We start from the raw sequence: 18,491 nt of genomic DNA, 5'->3' as shown, positions 1-18,491 counted from the left end.
GTCTACCTGCACAACCATCCCATGATTTCTAATTCAGCCACAGGGTCATCTTCCTGCATCAAGCTCCTGAATTATCTCCTGGCCACCTCTCTCCCCACTCCAATGTATCTTTTATACTTCTGCAAGAATGATATTCCTGCAGCTGTGATTATGTCAGTCTACTAAAAAACCTGCAGCAGCTCTTCTCTGCTTACCTGAAGCAACCTGGTTTATCACACCTGCCTCTCATGGCTTTCTCTCTGGACTAGCATATGCTCTAAGTCCCAAAGTAGGCTGGATCTCCCCTCTTTTATTCATGGTGACATAACCACAAGATGCCCTCCCTTCATCTCTGCAATTTAAATGTCACCCCATTCAAGAAGCCTTCCCAATCCCAATTCTCTCTGGTGAGAAGTAACACTTCCTCCTCTCTCCTACCCCCTGCACTTGTCTAGGGCTGTAAGTATCACAGAAGTGATTCTTGACAGTAAGTATCACATCCTAACATCAGTCTCTCCCCTGTCTAACCAGTTTTCAGATTATTCCACAATTACCATCCTAAACACACATCTGGTTCGGTCAGTAGACTGCTTATAGTCATCCCTCAGGTCTCACAAGGCCCTTCACAGTCGCTTCACCCAAGCATTTTGCTCATACATCAATCACTGCACACACTGAATCATACTGCAGTTAACTGTTTACAGGTCTGTCTCCTCCAAGGCAAAGAGCACGTCTTACTTACCTTTGCAATTCAATGGAGCCACACTGTTACTCTCTGCACACCTTCCTGTTTCAATTCTCTGGAGAGCAGGTCTTTTCTTGCTTACTTGTTATCTGTCTCCTTCCCACTAAAATGAACACTCAGTGAGAATTCAGCCCTTGCCTGCTTTGTTCTCAGCTATATTTCCAATATCTAGAACACTGCTTGGCACATAGTAGGTAATCAAAAGTTTAGGATGAATTGACAAGTAGATAAATGATCTGCAGTGTCCAGCCCAGTCCTGGCACATCACAGGTGCCAAATAAATGCCTGCTGAGTGAATGAATTCTGCCTTGTATAAATGTCATATATATATATTTAAAAGCTCTTACAGTTGGTGATCTTGATATCCTCTCTAGCATATAGCATAGGGCTGTATACATGCTAAGCCCTTGATAAATTCCTATCAAATGATTTGCTGGTTCAATAAAAACTCAAGTAATTTATTAATTTCCCCTTTAAATCTGAATTTGTCTTCTCTTGTCAGTAAGAGGAGTCCGGCCCAGCCGATGAGGCTCAGTGGTTGAGCGTCGACCTATGAAGCAGGAGGTCACAGTTTCAATTCCGGTCAGGGCATATGTCAGGATTTCAGGCTCGATCCCCAGTGTGGGGCATTCAGGAGGCAGCCAATCAATGATTCTCTCTCATCATTGCTGTTTCTATCTCTCTCCCCCTCTCCCTTCCTCTCTGAAATCAATAAAAATATATTTTAAAAAAATAAGAGGAGTCTGCGTTATTTGTCATGCCACAGCATGCCTTCCTCCCAGAGGACAGGCAGCATGGCAGAGGGGTAAGATCACCAGCTGAGCTGTCAGAGGTCTGGGTTCAGATCCCAGACCCAGCTCTGTCACTGATTACCTATATCGCCTATGTAACCTCTCTCCACTTCAGCTTCCTCTCTAATAGAAGATTAGGAAACCTGGCATGCGGAGCATCTATTTCCTTCACAGCTAAATGAATAGTCAGTCCTAAAACCTTTATTTCCCCTTCTTTACCAGTTTCACATTGTTCAACTCCAGTTAGAATATTTTAATATGTGTTGCCTGAACTTGAGTAGATCATTATTTAAAATAGTAGGGGGTTATGTGTACAGAGTATTAATTCTCCATTAACTTTTCATTACCTGACAGCATTTCCATGCTATCCAGGGAGCACAGGTGACTTAAGCACATTACTGCCACCATTCCTAAGACTTCCTGGAGCCACAGCAAAATCGTGTCCCAAGATGGCACTACCTCACACAGAGGAGTAATTCTCTTTCTCCTAACTCCCCTCACAGGAAACAGTACAACAATCACAGAACTGTACCCATCAAATATGTTGCATAAAAGCCTGACTCCAGCTTAACACTGGATGAGTTAGAAAAAAATAATAATAAAGGGCTTAATGCTAAAGTAAATGCATCTCAGTCAAAATGCATTTGGCAGTATTTAAATCCCTCTGGGGACAATAATTCCGTTTGGAGGTAGGGCGTGGTTGGCCAGGGCTCACACAGATGGGATGTCACTGATTCAGGTACGAAGTTACGACTCAATCACAAACAGGTTCACTGGGATTCAAACGGACAGGCAGAGAACACAGTGAGCATTCTGCACAAACACTGAAAGTGCTTTTTCTAAGAGCCTTATTTAAACAAAAGCATACACGTATTAAATAAAATTCAAAAGGTTGTTCTCTCACAAGTCTCGATATTATTGCTAGGCACAGAGACTGTATTTGCATAAGGAGGCACCAAAAATGTATTTGATTAAGTGAATACTGTCAGCACTGAAGCAGTATGAAAATGTGAGCCTCTACTGGTAAGTAGTACACCAAACAAAGAGCAAATGAAAGAAATCTGTTGGTCAGATGCAAACAAGAACACTTGAGAATAAAGGGTCAATAAAACTTGTTACCGGCCACTGGCAGAGCTGTCTACTATTCTGAAAGCACCTATATCATGTTGAGTTTAGCTCATTTTTCCCAAAGGTGAACAAGCAAAAAGAGCAGTGCTAACGGTGGCCTGAGTGGAGATGTGACAAATGTCCTGCTTGAAGATAATCTTCCATAGCGGCGGTTATCAGTTCAGTAAATCCAGAGGTATTCCCGTAGATTAAGAAGCACAGATGTGTATATGTCATTTTAAATTCCATGACTCCTACTTAAAAATCTATGCGGATTTAAGCTATTGGAGAAAGACCGTACATACAGCAACTTGCTTTCAAAATCAGGAGATAAAAAGGCAATACTAGCTCAGAAGAGACTCAGCGCTATTGACTAAATCAACAAAAGTATTGAATAAATAATCTTGAATAGCAGAACTTGGCAAGAATCCCTGCTATTTTTTTAATGGAAGAATGTGGTCTCAGTTCTGCGATCTTTCACACTAACAGGGACTTTTGCTAAACACAAAACTCAACATCTAAAAAAAAAGAAAAATTAAAGCATTTTGTAGTAGTTAATTCACTCCCCTATTACATGCCTGAGAAAATGAGGTTCAAGCTGAAGATAAATAGGAGTTAACCAATTAAGCAAAGCAGACTGAGGGTTAGAGGTATGGATATGGTGGAGGTGGGAAGGAACAGTGCTGTGAGTAGTGAACATTTGTGCAAAGGCTCTGTGGTTTTTTTTAAAACATATGTGTGCATTACAAACTGAAAGAAAGACAGTGGTGCTAAAGTATTGAGAGCTAGTGAGAGAATGGTATGAGATGAGGCTGGCCAGGTAGCCGGGCTGGATTCCACAGAGCCTGGCACTCATTAATCTCTATTTACCTTAAGAGTGATGAGAAGGTGGGGAAGGAAAATGACACTGTGAAACCTACATTCTTTAAAAATCAGTAAGGCTGGAGTGAAGAACCAATTAGGGAGTGGATGGGGAAGAAGCAGGAAGACCAGTTAAGAAGCTACTATTAATAATCTAGTAGAGAGGGTGGAGTTAATACAGATAAATGAATGGATTTGAGAGGTACCAAGGATGTAAAATCAGTAGGGTTGAATGGTATTCTATATTCATTATTGCGTCAAAGATAATGATTTGGTTTTGCCTAAGAGTTCCCAATTTGTTCATTATTTGCAAACCAAAAAACATCGTGCAAATATTAGGGGTCTTTATTCAATCAGTTTTCTGTATCATATTTATCTTCTTTTATATAAAGAAGAAAAAGCAGCCCTAGCTGGTTTTGCTCAGTGGTTAGGACTGAAGGGTCAAGGGTTTGATTCCAGTCATGGGCATGTACTTCGATTTCAAGCTCAATCCCCAGCCCAGGTCGGGGCACATCGGGGCGGCAACCAATCGATGTGTCTTTCTCACATTGATGTTTCTCTCTGTGTGTCTCTCCCCATCTCTTCCACTCTCTCTAAAAAATCATTGGAAAAAGAATATCCTCAGGCGAGGATAAATAAATAAATAAATAAATAAATAAAGCAGCCAAGAGAAAAACAAAACTTAAGTATTTCATTTTATGTAAAATGTGTTTTCCTGAAAGTTGTGCTACACTTAGGTAATAGGAGAACCTATATCTTAAAGAATATTACTAAGTAAATATTTCTTCCTTGCACAAAAGCAAACACTAAAAAATGCAGAACAGATTACCATAATACTATATCAACTGAAATGTAAACCTCTATCTTGATTATTCCCATATAACATTTCTCCTTTATTACAGGGTACATAAATTGGGTGATTTTACAACTTTAAAAGGATGAAATGCCTGAGAAATTTAATAATCACCATCAAGTTTTATAATAAACCATTTGGTAAGCAACTAGAATGGCCAAGAGGCTTGCAAAGATTTAAATTTATTCTTTCACCAATGACTTCACCCACATGGAAAAGTCATTTTTATATCTATATGACTACATACCAGCTCTAGCCCACTCTCTCTCAAAAAAAAAAAATACAGCTTTCCCATAAGCCTGGATTACAAATGTCACAGCAATGTAATAAGAAGTTCAATGTAGTCCGCCTTATATGTTATATGAACATATTAGAAAAAGTCTAATTATGTACCAAATTGGCCACATGCTTTTGTGTCTGGCATAGACAGACCAATTTGTACCACAGCTCAGAACAAACAGAAAAGAGGGAAATGGGGTTTAGCAGCCTAGTATATCAACAACAAATGTACCAGCTACATTCTAATTCCATGAGCTAAAAAAAGACAGTCTAATTTTGAGATTCTGCAACTATAGTTTATACCACCCCTACAAAATGCAGCTTTCTACTTCAAAAGAAACAAATTCATATAAAAGCCACTAGCACTAAGCAAAAAATGTAACGCCACTGGATGTCAATAAACGGACTTCTAAAGGCTAAAATACACTTTTAAATACGCTGCTTTTGGCAATTTAAGTCACAGCTCAGACATTAGTGATCAGTTCCTCTCAGAATCTGGAAAACTGATCAGAGATTCTGCATATGAATTTCTGTTTTCCTTCCTTAAAGAAATCATTAAAATATTAAGTATATGTGAAGTAACTGGAATAGTCTACAACAGTATCTTGACAGTCATTATCATTTATAAACATACACTTAAGCCTGAATTGGGTATATAATGGTATTTTGAGAAATACCATACTTCTGGTATAATGCTCTTTGAGAAATTCTGTGCTCTGCCTCCTGTAGTTTATTTTTTAATTTATTGGGATGACACTGGTTTAAAAAATTATAGTTTTTAGGTGCACAATTCTGCAACACATCATCTGCACACAGTATTATGTGTTCACCACCCCAAGCCAGGTCTCCCTTCATCACCATTTATCCCCACTATACCTTCCTCCACGTCCCTCTACTCTGCCTTACCCCCTCGCCCCCCAAGGCAGTCACCACATTGTTACCACTGTCGTCAGTGTCCATGAGTTTTTTCTTTTTTGATCAATCTCTCCACCCCAACACTCGACCCCTGCCCTCACCACCAACAGGTGTCAGCCTGCTCTCTGTCTATGAGTCTATCTCTATTTTGCTTGTTAACTCATTTTGTTCATTAGTTTCCACATATGAGTAAAATCATGTGGTACTTGTCTTTCTCTGACTCCTATGGTTATTTTTAAATATATACCTTGAAATCTTTCTGGCACAGGGGTGAGAAAGAGAAGTCACGAGAATGTCATTATTTTTTGGGTTTTAAGAAAGAAAAAAAAAACAGGATAAAATACATTGGCATTAGGAATTAAAATCTCAAGCCTTATAATACTGTAGTACAACTTAAAAGAGTAATTTGCAGAAAAATATTAATTATTACTGAGCTATGCCAAGGAATGTACTCTATGGGCCAAGTTGCAGCTCACGTGGACAGTTTAGAATCACATGAAAAAACAGTTGAAAGATGGGCCCTAGAATAAAAAATGTTGACATGATTTCATCTGTTTGACAAAGATGGCATGATAAGTTCCTTTGCTTATGAGTCTCCAAAATAACCATGCTACTTCATGCACTCACCAATATTTTAGTAAGGAAGAAAAAAAGAGTTATTATGGCACCTAAGCCTCAGGTCATCTTACATTTTATAATTTCTGAATTCCAAGTGAAGAGATTATCATTCACCCTTTACTTCTCTTTTTCTTTCTCTTTTTAAGTTTATTGATTTTGAGAGAGAGGGAAAGGGAAAAGAGTGAAACATCTATGTGAGAGCTTAACATTGACTGGCTGCCTCCCACAACCACTCCCCCAGAAACCCTCACATGCGCTCCAACTGGGAATCAAACCAGCAACCTTTCAGTGCACAGGAGGGTGCCCAGCCACCTGAGCCACCCAGCCAGGAACTTTACTTTTCTTGAGAAGCACACAGAAATGTCTTTAAAAAATAGTGAAAACTTGAAGAATTAACCAAGATATTAGAAGTCTCATACTTAATTTTTATGAACAGAAAAATTGTGAGGTTTGTATAGATATTAGCAGGGGTTAATATGGTATTTTCCAGATTCTGTGAGGAACTGATTACGAAGGAATCTTGGTGTGAAAGTTTCCCTTTTTTAAAAAATGTGTTTTTACATTTTATGATGGAAATTTTTAAACTATACAACGTAGAGGGAATAATACAATGAACTGTCATGAGTTGGTTCAAAATTAATAATCATAATTCAGCAAGTCAGAATCTCTCATTTCCACTCCTTGCCTCTGCTGGATTATTTTAAAAGCAAATCTCAGCTATCATATCTGAGATAAGAAAAAAATAGCCCCCAAAGATATACCACTTTCTAATCCCCAGAAGCTGTGAATATTAACATACTTGGCAAAAAATGTGACTAAAATTTAGGATCATAAGAAGGAATTTATCTTGGCCCTGGCCGGATGGGTCAGTTGTATCATCCCATGCATCCATTGGTTTCCCGGTTAGGGCAAACACCTGCTGTCCAACACCCCTCCTGTATTCTGAGGAGGACACAATCCTTTTAAAAAACTATTCCTCTTCCCCATCCTAACTATGTATTTCTAGATGGGATTGCCAATTACCAGATAATGTGTGCCCCTGGCCACAAGTACAAGGATGTTACCCAAGTGAGGCTGATCAGAGCCATTCCTGGGATTTTGAGATTTAGATTAAGGGAAGAAGGTCAGAGCCTCTCTCCGGATGATCCTTGGTTGCTGGCAGCCATGCCCCAGCCTTGTGGAGGAAATTGACAGAGAAGCAGAGCTTAAAGACAGAGAGTCTTGGTGTACAGAAGTTCTCAGTCTGGTTTCTCTGAGACTCACCTCACTCCTTGGCCATGTAAGCCAATACATAGCCCTCTACACAGTTTAACTTCTATAATTTACAACTAAAAGACACAATTTATGACACCACCTCTACCATGATTCTTGAAAACTATGACCACAATGACCTCTACCTTTCTGGTTTCTTGTACTTACTTCCTGTACAAATAACACTTCATCACATTTTTGTGTGTGTTGTCATCTTTTGTGGCCTTGCAGACATATACTTTACAATGAAAGCCCCTCAACAGTCCCTAGAAAAGGCTAACAGAGCCTCAGTATATGAATAACAATTACCATGGATTATTACTTCCATGTAAAGCACTTCACATCTCTTATTTTATTTAACCCTCAAAGAAACTTCCTGAGATGGGCATTATTATCTCCACTTTAAGATGAGGAAGCTAAGGGTCATCACAGAAAACTTACTTGTCTGAAGCCACACTAAAAGGTAGTGCAGGGATTTGAACACAAATTCATTCAAATGTCATCCCCTTTCCACTATGCCCACGTGGCCTCCCATCATAATAAACACCTGCTAATTAGATTATCAGAGAGAACAATAGATCCAGGACCTCCGTTTAACACTTGACTTTCCATTAATCTCAAAGTTCGTGTTCCTCCATCATTAAAAATAATAATATTAATATGTTAATACATAAATAAATGAGGTATATGAAAATAAGAATCTTGAAAAAAGTTATGCTACAATTTGTCCAACATTGCTACTGGCAGCCTAAAGACTAAATGCTGGCATTTCTCTTAAAGTAATAGGTAAAAGGATGAATATTTAAGACCACTCTGTCAGAACAAGTTGTATACAATTCCCCCGAGTGTGATATTTCAAAACAGCAAAAAGAGATTTGTGAGTACCTGTCATTGTGTGACACGCCTACAGCTCTTTGATTGCTCAGAGGAATAGTCCTGTGTCATTACTAAACACTAATAGTTATTGAGCACTCCCATGGCTTAGAGGCAAGAACAGAAGGCCTTTAGGAAGAAAATGGTCTGTCTTCATAGTTTAGCAAAGAGAGAGGCCAGATGGAGAACCTGAAGGTCACCAGCCCTCATTTCTACATGAATTGCATCCTTTAGCCAACCTTCCCATTTCCATGTTTGTGTCCCCAATTTCACATGGAGTTCCTGCAAGCAAATTAACTGAGGCAAAAATAGTTGTTCAGCATCTAGCTAGCTAGCTTTCATTGACGTGTCCCAAAAATGCACGTTATTGGTTGTCTGTTTCTTTGTTTTTTTCCTTTCTCTTTTTATCCCTTTGCATGAGGCCCTTATACAACACAGGCACTCTTCTGGAGAAGGACAGAAGATGTCAAAGAGGCACAGTCCTTATATATAATTTGGCAACAGCAAAGCCAAGGGGAGTGTGTGCTTGGCACATAATAAAGATTGGTTGCATCGTTGGCGGAAAAAGATTTTGCCAACTTGCCTACTTTGGTGAATGGCAGGCCCTAAAGAATACATCACTGTCACGGACTCAAGAATACCTCAAATGAGATCACATATGTCAGAGTGCTTTGTAAACTATGAACAGCCAAGGGACTGTAAATTCCTTCTGTTAGTGACAAGGGTATTACAAAGACACGGACCTGGGAAACAGGTAGTTGTATGGTTTGAAAGAACTAGCTAGCTCTGGATAGAAGCAATCTTTAGTAAAAAGAAGGCAAAAAAGAAACAGAGACCTTTCAGAGGATATAACAGAAAGAGTAGACAACTAAGGGGGTTGGGGAGGGGTGGTGAAGGGTTCCAAGTTAGCAAACTTCCACTCAATTCAACAAATACTTATTGAATGTCAGGCACTGGTCTACATGTTGGTATATATAGTCGAAGGTAGGCAATACTAATATAGCCAAAGATCCCAGCCCTTCATGGAGCTTTTTTTTTTTAATTCTTATGCAGGGAGGCAGTCAATAAACAATACACCTATTAAGTAAAGTGTAATATGTTAGAAAAAAAGTGCAGGAGTGCAGGGTAAGGAGGATGGAAACTGTGGGCAGAGGGTTTGCAATACTTTGAGCTTAAAAGATAAGCCAAAGAGCAGAATGAGGGCAGATCTCCAATGCTGTTCCTCAAAAATTCCATTCAATTACAGGAAAATCATACTGTGTTTGAATGAAATTTGCATAAAATTTGACAAATCTAAATTGCCTAGAAACATATAGCTAATTTTCCAAATTTCTTCCTGTTCATCCTTGTTCAAAATTATTGACACAAGTGTGCTACATAGCATATTTACAGAGGAAGATATGAAAAGACACAGCCAGAGGCCAAGCAAAGGGAACTACAAGATATAAGAACAAAGCAGATAACAGCAAAAATAGTTGCAAGCCAGCACCTCAGGAAAGGGCTAATTCAACGGGACTTAAAATATGACTCAATCTTTTTTCCTAGGAAAAAGTTGGCTCTAGGACAAGAATGACATATAGGTTTCATTTCTAGCAACAACACCAAACAACCAGCAGAGTTTCCCTGGAGCACTGCATTGATAAAGACTTCCAGGTCCTATGAGAAATAAATTAGACATTTCTTCTACAGGCTCAAGATGGGGATGTGTGGGGGCATGCAAGCCACACATTTACCTTACCTTTCCCAGGTAGATCTAAGTGTTTTAAAATGTATATGTAACAGTAAACATTCACTGGCCGCCTACTAAGTGTAAGGCAACACCAAAAACAGAGGAGGATTTGGAAATCTAGAGCTTGGACTAGGTCCTAAAGGAATTTATAATCTAGTTGGGAAGAAGGACAAATGTATAAAAGAAAACACTAGAAGGCAGCAAATGACTACGTTTCTATAATTGCAGTACAGAGATTCTGATACCAGGAAATTACCACAGGAAAAGGCAGCCAGCAAAGGCTTGATGGAGGACCCAGCCTCTGAACTTGGCTTTGAAGAATGTGCCTCACTGAGATAACTGGAAGGAGGAAGGATTAGTCCCAGCAGAAATCAAGAAAAAGGAATAGGTAAGGTGTGGCTCAGGAATGAGAACAGATCAGCAGGCAGCCAGAGAAGAGGATCTGCACAGGAGAGCAGATCATAAATGCCTGAGTATTAGTCAGGGTTCTCCAGATAAACAGGACCAACAGGAGATATATACCTAAGGGAGAAAGAGACAAGAGGCAGAGACACTGATTTATTTTATAAGGAATTGGCTCATGAAATTATAAAGGCTGAGAAGTCCCAGCAAGAGAACCTATAGTATAGTTCAAGGTCAAGCCCAAGTTTGAATCCAAAGGCAGAGAAGATTAATGTCCTAGTTCAAAGACAGATAGGCAAAGAAAATGAATTCTCCCTTACTCAGCCTTTTTGTTCAATTCTGGTCTTCAATAGATTGGATGAGGCCCACCCACAATGGGAAAGGTAATCTGTTTTATTCAATCTATAGATTCAATGTTAATCTCATCCAGAAATACCCTCACAGAACACTCAGAATAATGTTAACCAAATATCTGGGCACCCCGTGGCCTAGTCAAGTTGGCACATAAAATTAATCATCACACCTTGAGTTGAGTCATTACCCAGTAGACAACAAGGATCACGATCAACAACATAGGCAAAGTTGTACTTTATAAAGTCAAACTGCATATGGTATGAAATAGATTAGAGAAAAAAACTGGGACAAGAAATAAGATTTTAAAAATTATAATTGCCCAGCCCTGGCCAGTGACTCAGTTTGGTTGGGGTGCTGTCCCATGCACCAAATGGTTTCGGGTTCAATTCCTGAAGAGGGCACATACCTACGCTGCAGTTTGATCCCTGGTCAGGGCAGGTACAGGAGGCAACCAATCCATGTTTCACCCTCACATCTATGTTTCTCTTTCTCTCTCTCTCTCTCCTCTCTCTCTCTCTCTCTCTCTCTCTCTCTCTCTCTCTCTCTCTCTCCTTCTCACCTTCCCTCCCTCTCCCGCTCTCTGTAAATTCAATAAAACATATCCTTGGGTGAGGATAAATTCAATAAAAACATATCCTTGGGTGAGGATTTTTTTATTATAATTGCCCATGTGATAATAACAGGCAGATCATCAGCTAGCATGTATAGGATTCTATTCAATATGAAGGTATTCTCCTAGATGATTAAGATGCAGAGTTACTCTTGTTATTCTATAGTTTAATTTGATGTCAGGATCCAAATGTAGACCTATCCAGCAGGAACTGGAGAAACAAGCCTAGAATTACAAAAGTCAGCAATGAGGATACAGATTTAGAAATGATCCATGTAGAAAAGAGAGCCAACTTGAAAACCTGTTCCTGGCATGCCTATACTGACAGAAGGTCGGAAGATAACAGGTTGAGTCAGTCCAACTTGAATCAGGAAGCCTCCTCAAACCTACTAGTGTGATTCACTGGGAAGGAATTACCACTCCTCGGTGAACAAACTAACCCTAAAACATGACCAAGAGGTAGATCATCAGCAAACATGATTACTTTCGGGGGGGGGGGGGGCAGAAAGGAAGGCAGCAACAAAACCAGTTCACAGATACCTAAACACAAGTTACAAGCTGATTGATCTACAGTATAGCAACTCCAGGGTCTACTTTTCAAATAGGACATGCAAGGTCCTAACCTAAACAGTAACACAGTGGAGAAGTACAAGGAGGGAATTCAGATAAGGTCAAACTTAATCAAGCAGATAAGAAATTTGCATCAACCATTAAGTTTTTAATACAACGCAGATAAATAAGGTAGTCTGGTGTTTCCTAAAGCAAATCAAGGTCAATGAAGGTCTCACTGTCAGATTTTTCATAAAAATCTTGCTTAAAATAAGCAAAAGTGTAAACAGTTTGTAACATACACATTGTTATGAGAGATTTAAAATATTCAATTTATCAAAAAAGTGACTCCATAATAGAGAATAGGCAATAATCAAGAATAATACATTAGTAAGTTGCATCTTCCCATGAAAAGATCAAAATATGAGTATGTACAAACTGTAAAATTTTACCTGTCCTAAGAAGTAGTTTTATTAAACCCCACTGGTGTGGCTCAGTGGTTGAGAGTTGACCCATGAACCAAGAGGTCATTGGTTCCATTCCCTGTCAGGGCACATGCCTGGGTTGAGGACCCAATCACCTGAAGGGGCATGCAGGAGGCAGCTGATTGATGTTTCTCTCTCGACCATGTTTTCTATCTCTCTATCCCTCTCCTTTCTCTCTCTCTAAAATCAATAAACACACACACACACACACAAAAGTTTTATTTTAAAAATGTATCATACAAAAATAAAATAAAAAACATTTAGTAAAACAAATGTGGACAATTTCATTTTGAGGATGTACATAGTATTCATGCTAAATGACCTATTGAAGATTATATTTTTAAAATATAGCTATACTCATTCTGATATACTAGTACTACAAAGAAAATCAACCTAAAATGAATAAACTTTAAGTACAAGTTTCATGCACACAAACAAAACTGAAGACACTAATTTTGAAGAATGAAACATAATCCTGTAATTGACTGGTTATGAACAAAGCTTAGACTCAGTAAAAATATTAATCAACTCTCTAAGATGGTCAATAAAAACTTTACCACAGGAATCCCTGAAATGTTCCTGCTTTAATGAGCCTGAGTCATGAAATTTAGCCAAAGTATCTTATTTCACATTTTCCACATTCAGAAGAGTAAAATCAGTTCCTAGCACTTTCTACAAGCCTAAAGACTTTAAAATTTACCCATTACCAATATTTCAATAGAGGTAAACTTTAAAAATACCAGAAGAGATGCTAAAATACGTTCATTTTGCAAAGCTTAGTGGATTCTCTGAACTCCTTAATGGCATGTCCTAGAATAATGTTAAGAAAATGTGTTCTTTTTTTAAAAAAACTATGCTCCATAAAAGCTAATTAGCAGCTCATCCAACAACTGCAGAGTATTTTTATAGCTGTTATCAATTACCGTCTTCTCTTGGGGGAAAAATTTTAAATCAAAAAGAACCTAAAATGTGAGGAAATGAGGTGAGCCCTACCTAACAGCTCAGAGCCTTTTGCTACTATGACCTTTTGTTTCAGTGTCTGATCATGTATTAAGAATTTCTATCTTCAGTCTTATGCATTCAGAAAAAAAGGGTATCAATGTAATTTTAATATTACAGGAAGTATAATTTTAAAATGTTAACATTCTCATATCCCTGACTCACAAAACTTTCCTACAAAAAACACTCACACAAGTATACTTTAAGGATATTCTCTAAAGCACTGTTCTTAGTATGGAAAAATGGGAAGCAACACAAATTTTTAACAATGGGCAATTTTTTTAATGACCTGTGATGCAATGATATACAGCCAGGATGCCATATATATATATATATTCATGAAAACATTTTCAAGATATATTAAGTTAAAAACAAAAACCAAGTTGAAAGTTGTTTAGTGTGAGCCCAGTTATTATTAATACTCACAATAATAATAAATATATTTTAATAGAGAGAGAAGTTTTGGCAGTTTCTTCAGAATATAAGATTACAGTGTACTTTAATTTTCAAGATTACATCTTCCTAAAACTTTGAATGTTGAGTAATATATATTGTGTATGTAATCATAAAAAAAGTTTTAAGTTAGTGATATATGTGGAATGGAAGTAGGAAAAAATCTTGTGTGTAAAGAAAAGGAAAACTTGGGGGTTAAAACTTTAATATAATAGCTCTAAAATGTCATGAATGTACCACTCTTTTGGAAGACAGCTGTATCCTTATTCCCGGAACTTTAAAATTAAGCAACTAACACAGAGATATTAGAAAAGCCCCTTCAGCATCTTCTGTTAATCATAGCTTCTCAGGATAAAAGTTGAGCCCTAATTCCAGTATTTATCAAATTCAACTGAGAAACACTGTCAATTCCTAAAAAAATCACACACAAATTGTCTAGGTGTCTCCAATTCTAACTAAAAGTCATTGCAAATTTAACTAAAAAATTACAGAGCCTGAAGATTCTAAAGATATTTGAAGTATTGTCATCATGAAAATATGAGAAATTAATTTTGAATCTACAGTCCTGTAATCTACACAAACATTGGAAAAACTAGATAGGAGAAGAGAGAATTGACTAAAAAGGTAATTGAGGAATTACAAGCCTGGGGAAAATTTCCACCTGCCTGGGGAGAGAGTGTGAATTTGTGCTGGGAAGGGTTTGTTTCCACAGCCATGTGACCTTGACAAAATATTTAAACTCCTATATCTCAATTTCCTCATCTGCACAATGAAAGAACTGACAGTAAATAATCTCTGATCCCTTACTACTCAAAAATTCTGAAAACAGGCCTTTACTCTGTCCTTGCCAAAAGATTTTTTAAAAGAATATGCATGTACATAATATAAAATATAAGGTATAAAGTTATAAGGTATTACCCAAGACAGCAGACTTCTGCCTGGCTTTCCTTCAGCCTGAGTTCCATTCCCCAAAAGAAGCTCCTTCAACTCTGCAAGATGTCTCTTCTAGTAATTACTTCAATATTTGTAAACCACACACTTACATTGCTCTTTCCTGATTTTTTTCAATTTTAGACATTACCGAAAGTTCGTTATTCAATCTAATGGGAGCATTTATTCACCCAACCCACCTACCTCTCTGGGTACAGCCACACTGTTGGCAGGCAAAGGATACAAATATTACAAACACATATAGAGGTGTACAGTCCTGTCTTCAATATAGACAGTCTGTTTAATAAGAAATTAAGGTCCCATTTAACATCGAAACACTTCACAAGAAGTAGCAGGAAAAAGTTTAAAACACGGCCTTATCTAAATCAGAAATCCTAAATTCAGGTCTGAGTCCACCACATAGAGCAGCCAAATATGCATCTAAAAGTTCCTTATTTTCTCTGAATCTCATCTGTTTTCCTCCCTTGTAGCCTGAATATAATAGTACCCACTACAAAATTGTTAAATCACAATGCAGAAATATTGCACATGTCAAAGCACTTTGTTAATCATAAAGTACTACAGAAATGTTATTTTCTCTTATTGTCTTTACTAAAAGAGCCCCATAAATGAAGTCCCTAAAGTTACTGATCACTCTTGAGCACTGTTCCCCTACCTAGGCTAAAAACTAAGAGTTGGAAGTAGCGGAGAGTAAGCGTGATGTAGATGTAAATTGTGTTCCAAGGTGAGAATCTGAGGGTCCAGTTCTTTAAAGGCCTATGTATTGCCCTATGAGACAAATCTACACAGAATAAAGATCAAGCGTCTAAGGCTAGCAGTGACCCAAGAGAGCAATTTTTATATCTGCAGAGAAAGGGAGTTTCCTTATCAAATTTTCTTTTTAAAAGTAATATAAGAATGTAATTTCAAAAGTCATTCCTTAGGTAACTCTTTTTTTGTCTCTTCTAATATGCACCTCTACCTCTCTAATAACGTATGTGTACATCTGCCTCTTGATTTGTAGACATTATCTATTGACTTCCTATTATGGTAGAAAGAACTCTGCAGAGTAAGTATTTTGAACCAAACTTGGGAGGTTAACATGAAGAACTGTCCAGCAATGCATTACTCTGACTCTGCAGTAAAACAGTCCTTTCATTTCTAGTCTTCAAAAGGACTGCATGAAAAGGGGTACAACCTATAGGGCAGTGGTTCCCAAACTTATTTGGCCTACCGCCCCCTTTCCAGAAAAAATATTACTCAGCGCCCCCTGGAAATTAATTTTTTTTAAATTTTAATAGCAATTAAACAGAAAGATATATGTATTAATGTTTCTACCTTTTTTGTAAAATATAATAAAGAAAGGTGTAAATTAGAAACATTGAAGTTTGAAATTATGAAACTATTTATTGAACTCAGAATAGAAAGGTAATACAAAAAAAGTTAAAACAAATGCACCTGTGGCCATCACCGCTCCCCTGGATCGCTGCAGCGCCCACCAGGGGGCGGTAGCGCCCACTTTGGGAATCACTGCTATAGGGTCTCTATGTAGAGGCAAGAAGTAAGCTAGTGGCCTATTAGGCTACAGCTATTCTAAATTTCTCCTGAATCTGGTTCACTGATGTTTGGTTTCTCTTGCCTTTTCCACCTGCCTCACAGTTTATCCTGTTCCAAAAGCTACAGGACAAATAACAAATGGAATCCCAAACTTAGTTTATTTCAAGATAAGCATGGACACAATTCTTATGAGCTCTGTGGAAAGGGATGAACTGGAGCTGAAAGAAACCAACCTTTGATTATCTGAAAAGTTATCTAAAGCCAAGAATATGCTGGTTAAAGAGTAAATTTACGGCCTGAATCTCCTGCTCAATTCTGTCCAGAGAAGACCAGTTAAGTTCTCCAAATGTGGACTTCAGCTGTAGTACACTAGGTTTGGGCAGCTTCAGAGACAACATCCTATTTAGTGCCAGGTATACAAGAAACTTGAGGGTCAGGCAAGTGACCCTGCCAAGCAGGCAAGATACACTAAGGAGAGGAAATCTTTTCCCTCATTAACCAACGGGATAAAGGTGATTAAGCAGGAATTATTTTTCAATGACCTACATAATTTCATCAGAGCTTCTATCCATGATAGCAGAGAGCAGCTGACTTCCTAATGAGATTAATTTGATAGCAGGACCCTTTCAGAGAAGTCAGGGAGTAGGTCAGATTTATAGGGAAGCAACAATAGGTATACACTGTTTGCTACTATTCCTCAGGGCTGTCTGTCCTCTGATTGGGGCTCCTTCTCTCCATGTGGAATTGTGCACGTCCCTAGATAGCTGAGGCTTCAGCACCTGCTGAAAGGTGGAGGCCAGATCTGCTAAGAATGCATGGATCCAGGTTGGTGGGACAGAGCTGGGCTAATTCATCCGATCTGCTCACAGGATTCCCAATGCCCCTAGCAAACAGGGCTGCTACTGCTGCCACCAACACCTTGCTCTGGCGCTCTGGCTTGCCTGGGTTAGGACAGCAGCCAGTTCCACTCCCTAGTGGGGTTAACAAGGGAGCTTTGTTGAGGTGGAGGCGGGAGACACACACACACACACACACACACACACACACACACCATCGATAACAACAGACATGACTTAAACGCAGGTTCACTTGAGAACTTATGAAGTTGAGCAACAGCCACCCAACAAGCAGGTCCTTACACCAGTCAAGTGCTGCAAACCTCAACGTGGCGCCGCCTCTGTCTCTAGTGTAAGCCGGGAGGTTTGGAGAGGGAAACTGAGCCCTAGATTTCTATGCCTTTGCCTGTTCCTCCCGTAGGATCCAGCTCCCGGGCCCCAGGGATCAGGGAAAGGGGTAGAGCCCTGATGACATCTTTCTCCGTCAAAACAACCTCGCTCTGTCTCCCCCAGGGTTATCACTGAGTAACGCCAAGTCCCACAGCTCTGGGAGCCACCTCCTCCCCGCTGTGCTTGGCCAACCCCGAATCTTGTTAGGGATACTTTCACTGGGTCCCCCCACACCCTCCAACCCCTGCCCCAATACCTGTTCCTCCAGCCAGCGGGGGGAGGAGGGGAGATGCAGGAAAGGGACACTTCTGTGCCCCCTTCCCTTAACCCCCTGAACTAAAAGAATCCCTCAAGTGCCACTCACAGGGCAGCGTGCCACGTACACGTACCTGTCCCCCTGGCCTGGCTCCTCCTCCCCGCGCGGTGCTGGGCTGGCCCGACAAGTGTCCCGGGACGATCCAGAAAGTTTGTTCCCGGTCCTGAGGACTGGACCCGGCGCCTCCCCGGGTGCCGAGTCCCACGGGGAAGGGAAGCCGGCTCCTCACCGGAGACCTCGCAGGTCTCTGCCCGGCTCCTCCCCGCCCGACTCCAACTCACCAGCAGGGCCGGGGAAGGACGCAGGAGGCTGGGGCAGGTCCGAGGGCAACTTTTCTACGGATCACCAGTGGGTGGCTGAGCCACACGGGCCCACACTCCCCCCGCCCCCTCCGCTGCGAACCCTTGGGGAGGGCGGGCGGGCGGACCGGGCCAGGGCGGGGCCCCACCTGCCACTCCGGGCTGGGAGCGCGCTGGCCCCGCCCCGCCCCCGCCCTCCCGCCCCACACGCGGCGCCAGGTGCCTGTTTCCAAGGTGAAAGAGGAGGAGCCTCTACGGGAAAGTTTCCACTGAAACTTACACCCCTGCGGAATGGAGGACAACTCGCCCT

At 39.9% G+C, this 18,491-nt stretch overlaps 1 protein-coding gene across 8 annotated transcripts in view; it reads right to left on the bottom strand.

The window, feature by feature from the left end:
- Positions 1 to 18,284, bottom strand: part of FAM160A1 (family with sequence similarity 160 member A1) — a 195,330-nt gene extending 177,046 nt beyond the window's left edge. For 6 of the 8 annotated variants that reach the window (XM_014455848.2, XM_014455851.2, XM_006081777.3 and 3 more), the window contains exon 1: positions 17,956 to 18,284. The gene's annotated coding sequence lies outside the window, so the exon portion shown is untranslated. The remainder of the gene's footprint in view (positions 1 to 17,955) is intronic. The other 2 variants (XM_023755048.1, XM_023755064.1) reach the window with 1 other exon arrangement.
- Between the last annotated feature and the right edge of the window lie 207 nt (positions 18,285 to 18,491).

The sequence above is a fragment of the Myotis lucifugus genome, unplaced genomic scaffold (genome assembly GCF_000147115.1).
Source record: "Myotis lucifugus unplaced genomic scaffold, Myoluc2.0 scaffold_1, whole genome shotgun sequence".
Lineage (NCBI taxonomy): Eukaryota > Metazoa > Chordata > Mammalia > Chiroptera > Vespertilionidae > Myotis > Myotis lucifugus.
The sequence above is the reverse complement of the archived record's forward strand: the minus strand, read 5'-3'. Positions and strand labels throughout refer to the sequence as shown.